This window comes from Pongo abelii, chromosome 6, assembly GCF_028885655.2.
Source record: "Pongo abelii isolate AG06213 chromosome 6, NHGRI_mPonAbe1-v2.0_pri, whole genome shotgun sequence".
Classification (NCBI taxonomy): Eukaryota; Metazoa; Chordata; class Mammalia; order Primates; family Hominidae; genus Pongo; species Pongo abelii.
This window is the reverse complement of record NC_071991.2, coordinates 12694325-12709691: the sequence shown is the minus strand read 5'-3', so window position 1 is coordinate 12709691 and position 15367 is coordinate 12694325. Positions and strand designations below refer to the sequence as shown.

Sequence of the window (15367 nt, the reverse complement as noted above, 5' to 3'; positions counted from 1 at the left end):
GGCCTGATTCCTCCTGGGGGTGGTTCACCCCCACGGGGTCATAGTTCAGCGGTGAATGCCGGGCAGCCGTTTTCTGGCTGAGCAAACAGCACCTTTCTCATTGAGCTTCCTCTGCTGACCTCTGTGCCCCTTGGGATTTCATCTTCTGACCGAACCCTGATGTTCAGTGGCAGAGACAGCCCATGGCCAGAACTGTGGGGAGACCAGGGTTGGGGTATTGGGTTTGGGACAGCCCAAACCCCAGCCGCTGTGTCAAGGCCAAGGACGCCGTGCCGCCATCAAAAGGGGGTTCCAGGTTTCCATCAGTGGCCTAAAGAAGGGACTTTGTTGTATTGAGGAGTGGGGAATTAAAGAGATTTGACTCCCTTTAGTATTGGGGGCAGTCCGTTCCCCAGACACTGTGGCCTCTGAAGTGGAAACTGAAAGCTGCATACCTGGGAAAGAACTTTCTAGCAACAGGCAATGGCCTTCAGTGGAAGAGGGAGGGCTGGAGGTGTGCCCAGTACTTGGACGTTCATCTGTCCACGACAGCTTTTTGTTTTTTTAAAAAAGCTAAAATGGAAATGGGTTTTATCATAAAGGATGACATCGTTTTTTTCTACAAGTAATACATGTTCATTGTATAAAACCCAAAAAGCAGCTAAAAAATAAAGCGGGAAAGGAACTACTGGTAATACTTGTCCTCTCTCGCATATTTCATAGGTTGAGAGAATGAAGCCTGCTCTGCAGGTTATCTGCTACTGTAACAATCCCAGCCCTCTCCACTCTGGTGGCTTTTAGGCTATTTCTGTTCCTATCTCTCGACGCTGGGGGTTGACAGGGCTCAGCTGGGTGGTTACATGCCCACAGCTCCCACTGCAGTCACTGGAGGCTTGGCTGGACTGGAGCATGCGAGGCTGGTGTTTGGGAGATGCCCGGAGAGCTGGCCTTTTCCCCGAGGTCTTGGGCCTCTCATTCTTCGCAACGCCTCTACAGCAAGGTCCACAGGTTTGTTGAATGACTCAGTTCCCACAAGCAAAAGGAGAAGCTGCCAGGCTCTAAGGCTTGGGCTGAGAACTGGCCCAGCTTCACTTGTGCTGCACTGTCTAGGTTACAGTAAGTTACAAGGCCCCCACTGACGTGAGCAGGAACCACACAAGGGTGTGGCTGCGGGATACCTGACTGGTGGCCATTTATGGAGATGAGCTGCCCCCTACTTCTTTCACTGTGTGTATTTGCCCTTGTCACTTTTCTAAATTTTTCTTTAGAGACAGGGTCTCTGTCGCCCAGGCTGGAGTGCAGTGGTGTGATCATGGCTCACTGCAGCCTCCAATCCCTGGGCTCAAGTGATCCTCCCACCTCAGCCTCCCCAGTAGCTGGGACTATGGGTGCCTGCCACCACGCCTGGCTAATTTTATAATTTTTTGTAGAGATTGCGGTGGGGGTGGCCGGGGGTGGTGGCTCACGCCTGTAATCCCAGCACTTTGAAAGGCCGAGGCAGGCAGATCACGAGGTCAGGAGATCGAGACCATCCCGGCTAACATGGTGAAACCCCATCTCTACTAAAAATACAAAAAATTAGCCGGGCGTGGTGGCGGGTGCCTGTAGTCCCAGCTCCTCAAGAGGTTGAGGCAGGAGAATGGCATGAACCTGAAGGGCGAAGCTTTCAGTGAGCTGAGATCGTGCCACTGCACTCCAGCCTGGGCGACAGAGCCAGACTCCATCTCAAAAAAAAAAAAAAAAAAAAAAGAGATCAGGGTGGGAGGACTTGCTCTGTTGCCCAGGCTGGTCCTCCTGGCCTCAATCAATCCTCCCACCTCAGCCTCCCAAAGTGCTGGGATTACAGGCATGAGCCACTGTGCCCTGCCATTCTTTTCACAGCTAGATAACCTTGAGGGTAGATAACTCAGTGTTTTCGTTTTTCACTGCTGTAGAGAGCAGAACTCTGAGCGTGGTACTTTAGCATTGTTTCCTCCTGGTGGTTCTATATGCAGAGCACTATGCTGGCTGTATTTGGGGGTGCATTTGCCATTTTATGGGATCCTTGCAACAACCCTGACAGGACCTGGGACTCAAGGTAAGTCAGGTTGTGTCTTGGTTGAGGGTGGTCACTACCTCTCTCCATAAACCAGGGGTACCCCTTAAGAACCTCCCAGAGTTCACTCAGGATACTCCCACTAAGGTGGGAGGACTGCTTAAGTCCAGGAGCTTGAGGTTGCTGTGAGCTGTGACTGTGCCACTGCACTCCAGCCTGGGAGACAGAGCGAGACCTGTATCAAAAAAAAAAAAAAAAAAAAAAAAGAAGCCCATTTCTGGTTCCATCTCAGAAATTCAGCTCTAGCATCCTAAAGGGAAGACCTGAAACACAGAATATCCTAGATTCTTTCAGATGATGATGAAGGGGCCTGGAGATACTGGCCGTCCCTGGGCTATTCACCCTCTAGCTCCTGTCTTCCAGGGCTTACAGAAGAGTCAGGTACTGAGAACCCACAAGACAAATGCAGAGGAAGTACCGTGGGACTCCAGAGGAGGGCAAGATTATTTCATGTCTTGGCAGAGCGTCAAGGAGGACTGCCCCTATCAAGATCTCTAGGAGGAGGGAAAAGGAGGAGGAGGAGATGGCATACGCTCTGGCTCTTCAGGCTGGGCAGGATTTCAACCAGCAGGGAGGGTGGGATGGGAGTCATAGGCAGCTGCTGGAGAAGACAGGCTGAAAAGCTTGTGGATGGCAGGAACAGGGCGTCCCAGGAGCTGAGCAGGATGGTGACACGGTGGCCAAGGCTGCTCACACTCCACCAAGGGTGGATTGGCGCGGGGGGGTCTCACTGACCCTGGAGCCTGCTGCTGGGCCCAGATTCTGATTTTTTTAATTTAAATTTTTTTTTTTGAGACGGAGTCTTGCTCTGTCGCCCAAGCTGGAGTGCAGTGGTGTGATCTCGGCTCACTGCAACCTCTGTGGCCCAGGATCAAGCAATTCTCCTGCCTCAGCCTCCCGAGTAGCTGGGACTACATGCGTACCACCACCACAGCCAGCTAATTTTTGTATTTTTAGTAGAGATGGGGTTTCTCCATGTTGGTCAAGCTGGTCTCAAACTCCTAACCTCAAGTAATCTGCCCGCCTCGCCCTGCCAAAGTGCTGGGATTACAGGCGTGAGCCACCGCACCTGGCCCAGATTCTGCATTTTCTAGTCAGCTTCCCAGCAATGCCTGAGCTGCAGGTGCACACAAAGTAGGAGTGACGTGAAGGCAGGGACCACTCGGATGCTAAAGACCAGAGATGGGGTGGCGGTGAGTAGGAGGGGGGATGATAGGGACATGGAGGAGAAACAGCATCTCCCAGCCCCATTTCTGCCACCCAGAACTCCATCAGGCAGTTGTCAGTGTGGATGAAACCCACCACACCTCTACTTCCAAGCTCCAATTATCCGTCCTCCCATCCTTCTGGCCACCTCCTCACACAGAACTACTGTCCTCCTCTGTGAGGAAAAAAAGACCAGTGGCTGCATGTATGGTGTTAAGGACCAAAATGAGGTGGCCGAGGCCTTTGTCACGGGAAGCCAAGAACTAGTCTTTGTTTTTTATTTTGTTGAGACGGAGACTCGCTCTGTCGCCCAGGCTGGGGAGCAGTGGCACGCTCTCGGCTCACTGCAGCCTCTGTGTTATGAGTAAAATGTTTATTCAGAAACAAAATGCTTGTTACCCAGTACTGCAAGGAAAAATCAGCATTTAGACAAAGAAGTTTTCTCAATAAGGTAATTTTACTTTCTGCAGTAAAGAGGGAAACAATTTTTATCCTTTATGCAGCTTGTCCTTGCTACTGTGTCTTGTCTCCATTGACTGGAGCTAGAAATTACAATTTAAACCGAACCTGATTGGCTAACAACTTAACTCTTCTAAACAGGTAAAACTACTGAGAATAAAGAAAAAGAGGAACTTGCTTATGAAAAGACATAGAAAAGTAATAACATTTCCTGAGGGACGCGGTGGCTCATGCCTGTAATCCTAGCACTTTGGGGGGCCAAGGTGGGCGGATCACAAGGTCAGGAGATCGAGACCATCCTGGCTAACACAGTGAAACCCCGTCTCTACTAAAAAAAAAACAAAAAATTAGCTGGGCATGGTGGCACACGCCTGTAATCGCAGCTACTTGGGAGGCTGAGGCAGGAGAATCGCTTGAACCTGGGAGGCAGAGGTTGCACGCAGCTGAGATTGTGCCACTGCACTCCAGCCTGGGCAACAGAGTCAGACTCTGTCAAAAAAAAAAAAAAAAAAAAAACAAACATTGCCTGGAGAGGCCGGCTGGAAACAGTTCTGGGCCTGGAGAGGACGGCGAGAGGCAAGAGCTGGGCCCGTGGAGGCTGCCCACAGGCAGGGCACGAGACTGGCCTGAGGCGGACACACTGAGGCAACAGCTGGGCCTGGCGGGGGTCCACTGTGAGGAGGCAGAGGCCGTGCCTCTAGTCTAGGGGCCTACAACGGGCAGTAGCAGGGCCTGGCGAGGCCGACTTCAGGACGCTTTGGGCCCGCACAAGCCATCGGCGGCGGGGCAGGAGCTGGGCCCTGGAGGGGCCCACTGGAGAAAGCCTTGAGCCGGGAGACGCCATCGGGGCGGGCGGGAGCTGGGCTTGGAGAGGCCACCGTAAGGCGTGAGCTGGGCCTCAAGAGCCCAGTGTGAGGCAGGTGCTGGGCTTGTTTAGGCCGCCGGGAGGCCGGCAGAAACACGGCCGGGGAAGGCAGCTGTGAGGCAAGAGCTGGGCCGTGGGAGGCCGCTGCGAGGCCACATGTGGGCCCAGAGAGCTGGGCTGGAGGAGGTTTCAGGCCTACGAAGGTCGCCGGGAGCTGGACACGAGCCGAGTCCAAAGCGACTGTCTGCAGGCAGGGGCTGGGCATGGAGGCGCAGCCGCGAAGAGAGCGCTGGGCCTGGAGAGGAGGCCGGGAGGCAGCCACCGGGCCATGGGGGTGGCCTGCCGACTTGGGCCTGCAGAGGCCGCCACGAGGGAAAAGCCAGGCCTATGAAACAGAGGCTGTTGGTGAGGGACGAGCCGGGCCTAAAGAGGCCAATCGGGACGCAGGAGCTGGGCCTGCGGAGGCTGCCGAAAGGCAGGAGCCTGGCCTGGGGGAGGCCGCGGTGAGGCACGAGATGAGCCTAAGAAGGCTGTCGGGAGGCAGGAGCTGGGCCTGCCGAGGCAAGCGGAAACGTGGCCTGGGGAGGCCAACATGAGGCCACAGCTGGGCCGGGAGAGGCCGTCGTCATGGCTCTGGCATTGGGGACCCTGCTCAAGTACATCCAATAGGACCCTTCCCACACCAGTCTTTATTGTGTTCAAGTGCAGCAGCCACTTAGCACCCAAGGCATGTGCCACAGCTGGCATTTCATCACAATCAACAGTAAGTGGTAGCTTGAGTCACTGTGAGGTCAATTCCTGGAAATCAACAGCATCCCATGTCCCATTGGCAAGGAGCTCAGCACGGCCCCTTGGATAACCAAACCTATGCCCAAATCCCATTTGTGTGGGTCTGTCTCCTGGGACCCTTCCCAGCATCAACTCTGTATTAGGGTCCAATCAGGAGATATAAACCACTCAAAAGTCCAAAGTCCTAAAATTTAATACAGACAATTATTCATTACAACAGGGGAACAGCATAATGAGAGACTGGCTAGCACAAAGTAAAGAGAATCCTAGAGAATATAGGACTAGCCAAAGTCAGGCATGGTGGCTCATGCCAGCATTTTAAGAAGCCAACGCAGGAGGATTGCTTGAGGCCAGGAGCTAGAGACCGGCCTGGGCAACACAGTGAGACCCTGTCTCTATCCAAAAAAAGAAAAAAATTAGCTGGGTGTGGTGGTGCATACTCATAATCCCAGCTACTTGGGAAGCTGAAGTGGGAGGGTAGTTTGAGCCTGTGAGGTCAAGGCTGCAGTGAGTCATGATTATGGCACTATAGTCAAGCCTGGGTGACAGAGCAAGACCCTGTCTCAAAGAACAAAACAACAATAACAATTTACAGACAGAAAAGAAATAAAGTTAATAAGGTATAAGGAAAGATGTTGAAATGTGACAAAGTAATATGAGGGCTTTTATCCATTTAAAATCATCAAACAAAAAATAACTTATTAAATTATAATACCCTGTGCTGGCAAAGATGCAGTGAAATGGGCACTTTCTTATACAATGAGGGGTGTTTAAACTGTATATAAGCCTTTCAGGGTAAAGCTTCCAATTATTTATTTATTTATTTATTTTTTGAGATGGAGTTTCACTCTCGTTGCTCAGGCTGGAGTGCAATGGTGTGATCTCGGCTCACTGCAACCTCCACCTCCTGGGTTCAAGCGATTCTCCTGCCTCAGCCTCTGAGTAGCTGGGATCACATGTGTGTGCCACCACACCCAGCTGATTTTGTATTTTTAGTAGAGACGGGGTTTCTCCATGTTGGTCAGACTGGTATCGCACTCCAGAACTCAGGTGATTCACCCCACCTCAGCCTCCCAAAGTGTAGGGATTACAGGCATGAGCCACCACGCCTGACTGGCAATTATTTTTAATAATAGAGACACTGTCTCACCATACTGTCTCCTCCAACTCCTGGGGTCAAGCAATCCTCCTGCCTTGGCCTCCCAAAGTGCTGGGATTATACCTGGGAGGCACCCAAAACCTTGTCAATTTACATCAAGGACAATGAGAATGTCCATTCACCATGACTCACAGTAATCTTTCTTCTGGAAATACCTTGGAAGACAACTGAACCTAAACAAAAAGTCATCTGCACAAACACAGTGAAAATCTGGGAGTAACTGAAGACAGAGTGGTTAAGCGAAATAAGAAACAGTTATAAGAAATTAAACTATCTATGGTATTTATAGGCACCTGGTAGAAGGTCAGTTAATCTTAGCTGCTACTTTTTTGTTGTTTTGAGACAGGGTCACTCTGTCACTCAGGCTGGAGTGCAGAGTCCTGATCATGACTCACTGCAGTCTAAGCCTCCCAGTGCTCAAGTGATCCTCCCACCTCAGCCTCCCAAGTAGCTGGGACTACAGGAACATGCCATCACACTAGGCTAATTCATGTATATTTCTGTAGGGATGGTGACTCCCTTGATTTCTGAGGCCTGTCTCAAACTCTTGGCCTCGAGCCATCCTCCTGCTTCAGCCTCCCAAAGTGTTGTGATTACCGGTGTGAGCCACCACACCTGATCAGCCGCTATTTTTATATTATACCACTAAATTCAAAATTATTTGTCATTAAAAATTATCATTTTCAAGGCTATGGAACAATATGTGTCCTACAGCATAACTGTAAAAACATACGGTCATCCCTCGGTATACAGAGAGGATTCGTTCCAGCCCCCCATCTCTGCATATACCAAAATCCATGCATACTCACATTTCACAGTCAGCCCTATGGAACCCACGTATAGGAAAATTCCAAATATTAGTTGGGCATTGTGGCAAGCACATACAGTCTCAGCCACCTGGGAGGCTGAGGTGGGAGGACTGCTTGAGCCTGAGAGGTCGAGGATGCAGTCAGCTGTGATAGCACTACCACACTTCAGCCTGGACAACAGAGCAAGACCCTGTCTCAGAAAAAAAGAAAAAAGGTTAGAAATTGTAATGACGTCTGTTGGGCAAAATTCCCTATAAGCAAAGTATAAATTACTGAAGCAATTGGTGATAAATCACTACGACTGACTTTCTGGAGTTTCTGACAATAAAGGTAAGAAAAATGCAAAACAAAGAGACAGAGGGTAAAAAAACAAATTAGGGAAGGATTCTACGTGTTAAATAGGATGACACTAGCCATGTTCATGCAGCAGGAGTATGTCATAATATGACATACCTTGGAGAGAAGTTAGCAGATGAGGAAGTTGACAAAAATGATGAGAGATGCTAAATACTGATAGCGATAGTCAAGTAAACCACGAAGAATTTCCATAACTGACATCAGCAAAGTGGGAATATTGTACAGTGTGTGTTGAAGTTCCTGTACAACATTGTTTATTTGCCTTCTGTTTGTAAGGAATGTATTTACTAAAAGTTCTTCTTGCTTTCAAAAAAATATGTGTAAGTCATTAGAACTTATTCTTCTGTTTTTCTACTTTTATCTTCCGGCCATCAACCCACAGCCTTAATTCGGAAATTTGCTTATTTTTAGAAAATCGAACAAGTGCTTGCTGTGGTGGCTCATACCTCTAGGATGGGAGGCAGGGGTGGAAGGGTCACTTGAGGCCAGGAGTGTGACACCAGCCTGGCCAACAAAGTGAGACCCCATGTCTACAAAACAATTTAAAGAATAGCCAGGTGTCATCATGTATAACTACAGTCCTAACTACTAAGGAGGCTGAGGCAGGAGGAGCCTTAGCCTAGGAGTTCAAAGCTACGGTGAGCTGTGATTGCACCACTGTACTCTAGCCTGGGTTGCAGAGGAGACCCCATCTCCTAAAACAAAACAAAACAAAAGAAAGAAAGAAAGAAAGAACGAAAATAGGTAAAGTAGCAAGTTGTATGTGGCTTACTCTGAATATGTCTAAACTACCATGTTCTCAGTCTTTTCGGGTCTAGCATCCCTTTACATTTTTTAACTCTATTGAAGACCTCTTAAGACTTTTTCTTTATATAAATAATTATATTAAAATTAGAAAATAAGACAAAAATTTTAAAATATTCATTACATATTAATAATAAAACCATTTCATGTTGATATAATACAGAACAAATTTTTAAAATACATATTCATTACACATGAATAATAAAACCATTACAAGTTGACGTAAGTAATACTTTTTTTTTTTTTTGGGAAACAGTTTTGACTCTTTCACCCACGCTGGAGTGAAGTGGCACGATCTTGACTCACTGCAACCTCCACCACCTGGGTTCAAGCAATTCTCCTGGCTCAGCTTCCCAAGTAGCTGGGATTACAGGCACCCAACACCATGCCTGGCTAATTTTTGTGTTTTCTTTAGTACAGATGTGGTTTTGCCATGTTGGCCAGGCTGGTCTCAAAATCCTGACCTCAGGTGATCACCTTGGTCTCCCAAAGTGTTGGGATTACAGGCGTGAGCCATTGCGCTCATGCTAATATATATATTAATATATATGTATGTGTGTACATATATATTTATATAACTATGTAACTATATATTTATGTAAATATATATGTACACACATATATTTTTATATATATTATATATATATATATTTTTTTTTTTTTGAGACGGAGTCTCGCTCTGTTCCCCAGGCTGGAGTGCAGTGGCACAATCTTGGCTCACTGCAAGCTCCATCTCCCAGGTTCACGCCATTCTCCTGCCTCAGCCTCCCCAGCAGCTGGGACTACAGGTGCCCACTGCCACGCCTGGCTCATTTTTTTGTATTTTTAGTAGAGATAGGGTTTCACCGTGTTAGCCAGGATGGTCTAGATCTCCTGACCTCGTGATCTGCCCGCCTCAGCCTCCCAACAGATTCATATTTTTAAAACACTGATTAGTCAGGCAACAATACTGGGGAGGGGTCTCCTCATTCCCAGCGATGCAAACCCCACTGCACGGCTCCAGGGTTGCAAGGGCTACAGAGCCAAAAGGCTCTAACTTATGATTTCATTACTTTATTTGTATTGTGAGACAGGGTCCTGCTCTGTCGCCCAGGCTGGAGAGCAGTTGTGCACTTATAGCTCACTGAAGCCTCAACCTTCTGAATTTAAGCCATCTTCCTGCCTCAGCTCCCCACTGGCTGGTACCACAGTTGAGTGCCACCATACCTGGCTATTTTTTAATTTTTTTTGTAGAGTGAGGGGTCTTGCTATGTTGCCCAAGCTGGCCTCAAACACCTGACCTCAAGAGATCTGCCCACCTCAGCCTCCTGAGTAGCTGGGACTACAAGTACGCATCACCATGCCTAGCTACATTTCATTTTATTAAATTTTGAAAAATATTTTTATTGAGAGTAGGTCTTGCTATGTTGCCCAGGCTGGTTTCGAATTACTGCCCTTAAAAGATACTCCCATCTCTGCCTCCCAAACAGCTGGGACTACAGGCATGAGCCACTGCACTGAGCCTGAAGAGATTTCTTTAATCTAGTATCCCATACTTAATAGGACTGGGAAAGGCAGTAGTGTTTTTTAAAATTACTTAATAATTCAGTAAGAATCTAACACAACCTTGACCCCTGCCTTCTCTCACACCCCACCATCCAGTCTGTCAGGAAATCCTGTTGACTGTCTTCAACATGTACTGAAGATCCCCACCCAGCAACTCCCTGGCCTCCTCCCCTACTTCTCTCCTCTGACCATCTCTCAACACCACCAAGACCCTGGTCAGGACCACTATCATATCCCGCCTGGATGTTGCCACAGCTTGGCCCCCATCCTTCTACCCACATCTTCCCACAGCCTTTCTCAACTCAGCAGCCAGAGAATGCTTTTAAATAGGCAGACAGATCATGTCGCCTCTCTGCTCAGAACCCTCCTGAATTTCCCATCTAGCCCAGCAATAACCTCCCAGGGCTTACACAGTCTGTACCGATCCCTGCCCAGCAAATCTCTGGCCTGCTGCCCTAATTTTCTCCCTCTCTCCTTCTGCTCCACTAGCCTCCTTCCAGAGCCTCAGACACACCTCAGACACCTTATTCTGTTGTTTCTGCCTACAATGCTCTTCCCTCAGCACCTTGGCCAACTCCTTCCCCTCCTTCAAGTCTTTGCTTAATTTTTACTTAGGAGGCCACCCCTGACTATTCTATTGCCATCTGTCCCCTTGCCCACCATGCTCATTTATTCTTTTTTTTTTTTTTTGTGGAGACAAGATCTCACTCTGCCACCAAAGCTGGAGCACAGTGGTGCAATCATAGCTCACTGCAACCTCTAATTCCCAGGCTCAAGCAATCCTCCCACCTCAGCCTCCCTAGTAGCTGGGACTACAGGTGCATGTCATCATGCCTGGCTGATTTCTTTTATTATTTTATTTTATCTTATTTAAGATGGAGTTTCACTCTTCTCGCCCAAGCTGGAGTGCAATGGTGCGATCCTGACTCACTACAACCTCCACCTCCCAGTTTCAAGGGTGTCTCCTGCCTCAGCCTTCCCAGTAACTGGGATTACAGGCGCATGCCACCATACCCAGCTAACTTTTGTATTTTCAGTAGATATGGGGTTTTGCCATGTTGGCCAGGCTGTTCTCGAACTCCTGACTTCAGGTGATCTGCCTGCCTCAGCCACCCAAAGTGCTGAAATTACAGGCGCAAGCCACCGCGCCCAGCCATTTTTTAAATTTTTTTGTAGAGACAGGGTCTCACTATGTTGCCCAGGCTAGTCTTGAACTCCTGGCCTTGAGTGATCCTCCTGCCTGGATTCCTAAAGTGCTGGGATTACTAGCATGAGCCACCATGCCTGGCTTTATGTTCATTTCTTCTTGTGGCTGCAACAAACTTTCCTACATTTAGTGGCTAAAAACACCACAAATAGACCATCTTACAATTCTTGGGGCCTTGAAGCCCCAACTAGGTCTATTAAAGCTAAAGTCAGGCTGTCAGCAGGGCTGCATTCCTTCTGAAGGCTCTAATGTGTTCTCTTGGCTTTTCCAGCTTCTAGAAGCCACCCCCATTCCTTGGATCACGGCCCCTTACTCCATCTTCAAAGCCAGAAGTGAAGCATCTTCAAATCTCCCTCTCTGACCTCGGCTTCCATCACCACATCTCCTGCTCCCGTTCTGACTCTCCTACCCTCTTTCTTTTATAAAGATCATTGTGATGCACCTGAGGTCAGGAGTTCGAGACCAGCCTGACCAACAGGGAGAAACCCCGTCTCCACTAAAAATACAAAAATTAGCCGGGCATAGTGGCGCACGCCTGTATTCCCAGCCACTCTGGAGGCTGAGGCAGGAGAACTGCTTGAACCCAGGAGGCAGAGGTTGCGGTGAGCCAAGATCGTGCTATTGCACTCCAGCCTGGGCAACAAGAGCAAAACTCCGTCTCAAAAAAAAAAAAAATCCTTGTAATTGCTGGGCATGGTGGCTGCCACCCATAATCCCAACATTTTGGGAGGTCAAAGCAGGAGGAACACTTGAGGCTCAGAGTTTGAAACTAGCTGGGACAACATAGTGAGCCCCCACCTCTACAAAAAAATAAAAATGAATATTAGCCAGACATGGTGGTGTGTGCCTGTACTCCCAGCTACTTGAGAGGCTGAGGTGAGATGATCACTTTAGCCCAGGAGTTTGAGATCAGCCTGGGCAACATAACTAAATTTCATCTCTACAAAAATGAGCTGGGCATGGGTGACATGCATGTGTAGTCCCAGCTACTTGAGAGGCTGCTGTGGGAGGATCGCTTGAGCTCAGGAGGTCAAAGCTATAGTGAGCTATGATCACATCACTGCACTCCAGCCTGGATGACACGGGGAGATTTTGTCTCAAAAAAAGAAAAGAAAAATATATTTGGTCTCTGTCCCTGGTTCCTAGCACAGAGCTTCTAAAGCTCTTATAAAGACCTCAGTGTTAGAGGTGATAGGAGCATCTTTTGTTTTAATATTTGGTCTTTGTCCCAGATTTCTAACACAAGAGCCTTTAAGAACTTTGGGATCTCCAGCATGATAAGAATGCATTTGAGGGTATTGTTGAGATGATGAGTGGCTGCAAGCTCCTAGATTTCTTTAGGAGGAGGGCTGATTGCCAGAAAAAGCAACTACATGATTAGAGGCTTGGAACTTTCAGCCTCACCCACTTAACTCCAGGAGGCAAGACGGGCTGGAGATTAACTTAATCACCAGTGGCCAAGGATTTTATCAGTTGTGCTTGCATAATAAAGCCTCCATAAGACTCCATTTTGTTCTGACTAGGAGAAATTCTTCTGCCTTGGGATGCTGTTGATCTATGGCCTTTCCCCCAGCCCCCTGCTCTCTGAAACATGTGCTGTGTCAACTCAGGGTTAAATGGATTAAGGGCGGTGCAAGATGTGCTTTGTTAAACAGATGCGTGAAGGCAGCATGCTCTTTAAGAGTCATCACCACTCCCTAATCTCAAGTACTCAGGGGCACAAACACTGCAGAAGGCCGCAGGGTCCTCTGCCTAGGAAAACCAGAGACCTTTGTTCATGTGTTTATCTCCTGACCTTCTCTCCACTATTATCCTATGACCCTGCCATATCCCCCTCTCCGAGAAACACCCAAGAATGATCAATAAATACTTCAGAAATTAAAAAAAAAAAAAAGAAAGTTAAATAAGTACCTAAGAATAAAAAGAAATACCTGCTCAGTAAAAAAAAAAAAAAAAAAAAAAAAAAAATAAAGCCTCCATAAACACCCTGAACAACAGGGATTGCAGAGCTTCTGGGTTGCTGAACATAGGAGATGCTGGGAGGGTAGCATGTTCAACAAAGTGCATGGGAGCTCTATGCCCCTCCCCACTTACCTTGCCCCGGGCATTTTTTTTTTTTTTTTTTTTTTTTGAGAAAGTGTCTGGCTCTTTTATCCAGGCTAGAGTGCAATGGCACAATCTTACCTCACTGCAACCTAAGCCTCCCCAGTCCGCAGATCAAAACATCCTCCCACCTCAGCTTCCCTAGTAACTGGAACCACAGGTGCATGCCACTGCGCTTATTTATTTATTTATTTAGACGGAGTCTAGTTCTGTAGTAACTGGAACTACAGGTGCACATCACCACACTCAGTTTATTTATTGAGACAGAGTCTAGTTCTGTCGCCCAGACTAAAGTGCAGTGGTGTGATCTCAGCTCACTGCAACCTCCACCTTCCGGGTTCCAGTGAATCTCCTGCCTCAGCCTCCTGAGAAGCTAGGATTATAGGAGCGTGCCACCACACCTGGCTAATTTTTGCATTTTTAGTAGAGACGGCGTTTCACCATGTTGGTCAGACTGGTCTCGAACTCCTGACCTCGTGATTCGCCCACCTTGGCCTCCCAAAGTGCTGGGATTACAGGCTTGAGCCACCGTGCTCAGCTTTTTAAAAATTTTTTAGAGACAGGGTTTCACCATGTTGCCCAGGCTGGTCTCAAACTCCTGAGTTTAAGCAATCCTCCCACCTCGGCCTCCCAAAGTGCTGGGATTACAGCATGAGCCACTGTATCTGGCATGTACATCTCTTTCATTAGCTGGATAATGTATCTGCGATGTATCCTTTACAAGGATGTATCCTTTACACCACTGGATCTGCAATGTATCATTTACAAGGAACCAGTAATAGGAAATGAACTGGCCCGATGTGGTGGCTCACATCTGTAATCCCAGTGCTTCAAAGAGGCTGAGGTGGGAGGATCACTTGGGCCCAGGAATTTGTGGCCAACCTGTGCAACATAACAAGACCCCATCTCTACAAAAAATAAATTAGCCAGAAATAGTGGTGCAAGCGTGTAGTCTCAGCTACTAGGGAGGCTGAGGTGGTCAGGACCACTTGATCCCAGGCAGTCAAGGCTGCAGTGAGCTGCGACTGCACCAATACACACCAGCCTGGGCAACAAAATGAGACCCTGTCTCTCAGAAAAAAAGGAAACAAACTGTTTTTCTGAGTTCTGTAAGCTGTTCTAGCAAATGTTTAAACCCCAAGAAGGGGGTCATGGGAACCCCTGATTTGTAACAGGTTGGTCAAAAGTACAGGTGACAACCTAGGACTTGCCATTGGCATGTGAAGCGAGGGTGGTCTCGTGGGACTGAGCCCGTAACCTGTGGGGTCTACGCCAACTCCAAGAAGTGTCAGAATAAAATTGTGGGATACCGAGTTAATATCCAGAGCATTGGAGAACTTGGTGTGGAAATTCCACACACACATTCAGTCAGAAGTGTGTGAGTAGAGACACACACGGGCTTTTCTTTCACCTGTCTACCTGCTTAACTGCATAGGAGAGGCAACACGTGGTGCTCATGAACAAAGCAAACATTAAAGTCAGACCAGACCCGACATTTGACTCACTCTTAATATCCAGGTGAGCTTGGGCAATCACTCGTCATTCCTAAGTCTTCATCACTTCATTCACAAAATGGGGATAACTGTAGCACCTACCTGTGATTTTGTGAGAATTAATGAAATATTATGCTTGATGTTATTGTGATCATTATACCTATTCCAAACTATTTGACAAGGACAGTAATAGATGATAACATCAAAAGATTAGAAACTGTAATGAGGTCTCTCGGGCAAAATTCCATACAAGCAAATTACTATCTCTCCAAAGCATTCCTGCCACAATTAATTCACCATTCCCTGAATAAAATGTGCCATCTTTATTGACCAGGTCTTTACAGTGCTGGTTTCCCTGCTTGAGCAGCTCACTCCATCCCAGCCCATTCCCCATCCCTCTACCTCTCCCTTCTCTGCCCACTCTCATACAATTCTTCCTCATCTTTCAGGACCCAGCTTCAATGTCACCTTAACTGGATGCTTCTCTCACCCTCCAG

General features: G+C 47.8%; 1 long non-coding RNA gene across 2 annotated transcripts in view; it reads right to left on the bottom strand.

The window, feature by feature from the left end:
- The window catches only part of LOC112134402 (uncharacterized), a 109553-nt gene that overhangs the window by 9954 nt on the left and 84232 nt on the right, over positions 1-15367 (bottom strand). The window contains exons 15-17 of one of the 2 annotated variants that reach the window (XR_010140647.1): positions 14883-14972; positions 7362-7551; positions 5279-5402 (exon numbers count right to left, since the gene is read on the bottom strand). This is a non-coding gene — a long non-coding RNA (uncharacterized LOC112134402). Of the gene's footprint in view, positions 1-5278; positions 5403-7361; positions 7552-14882; positions 14973-15367 lie in introns of those variants that run through there. The other variant, XR_008527404.2, reaches the window with a different exon arrangement.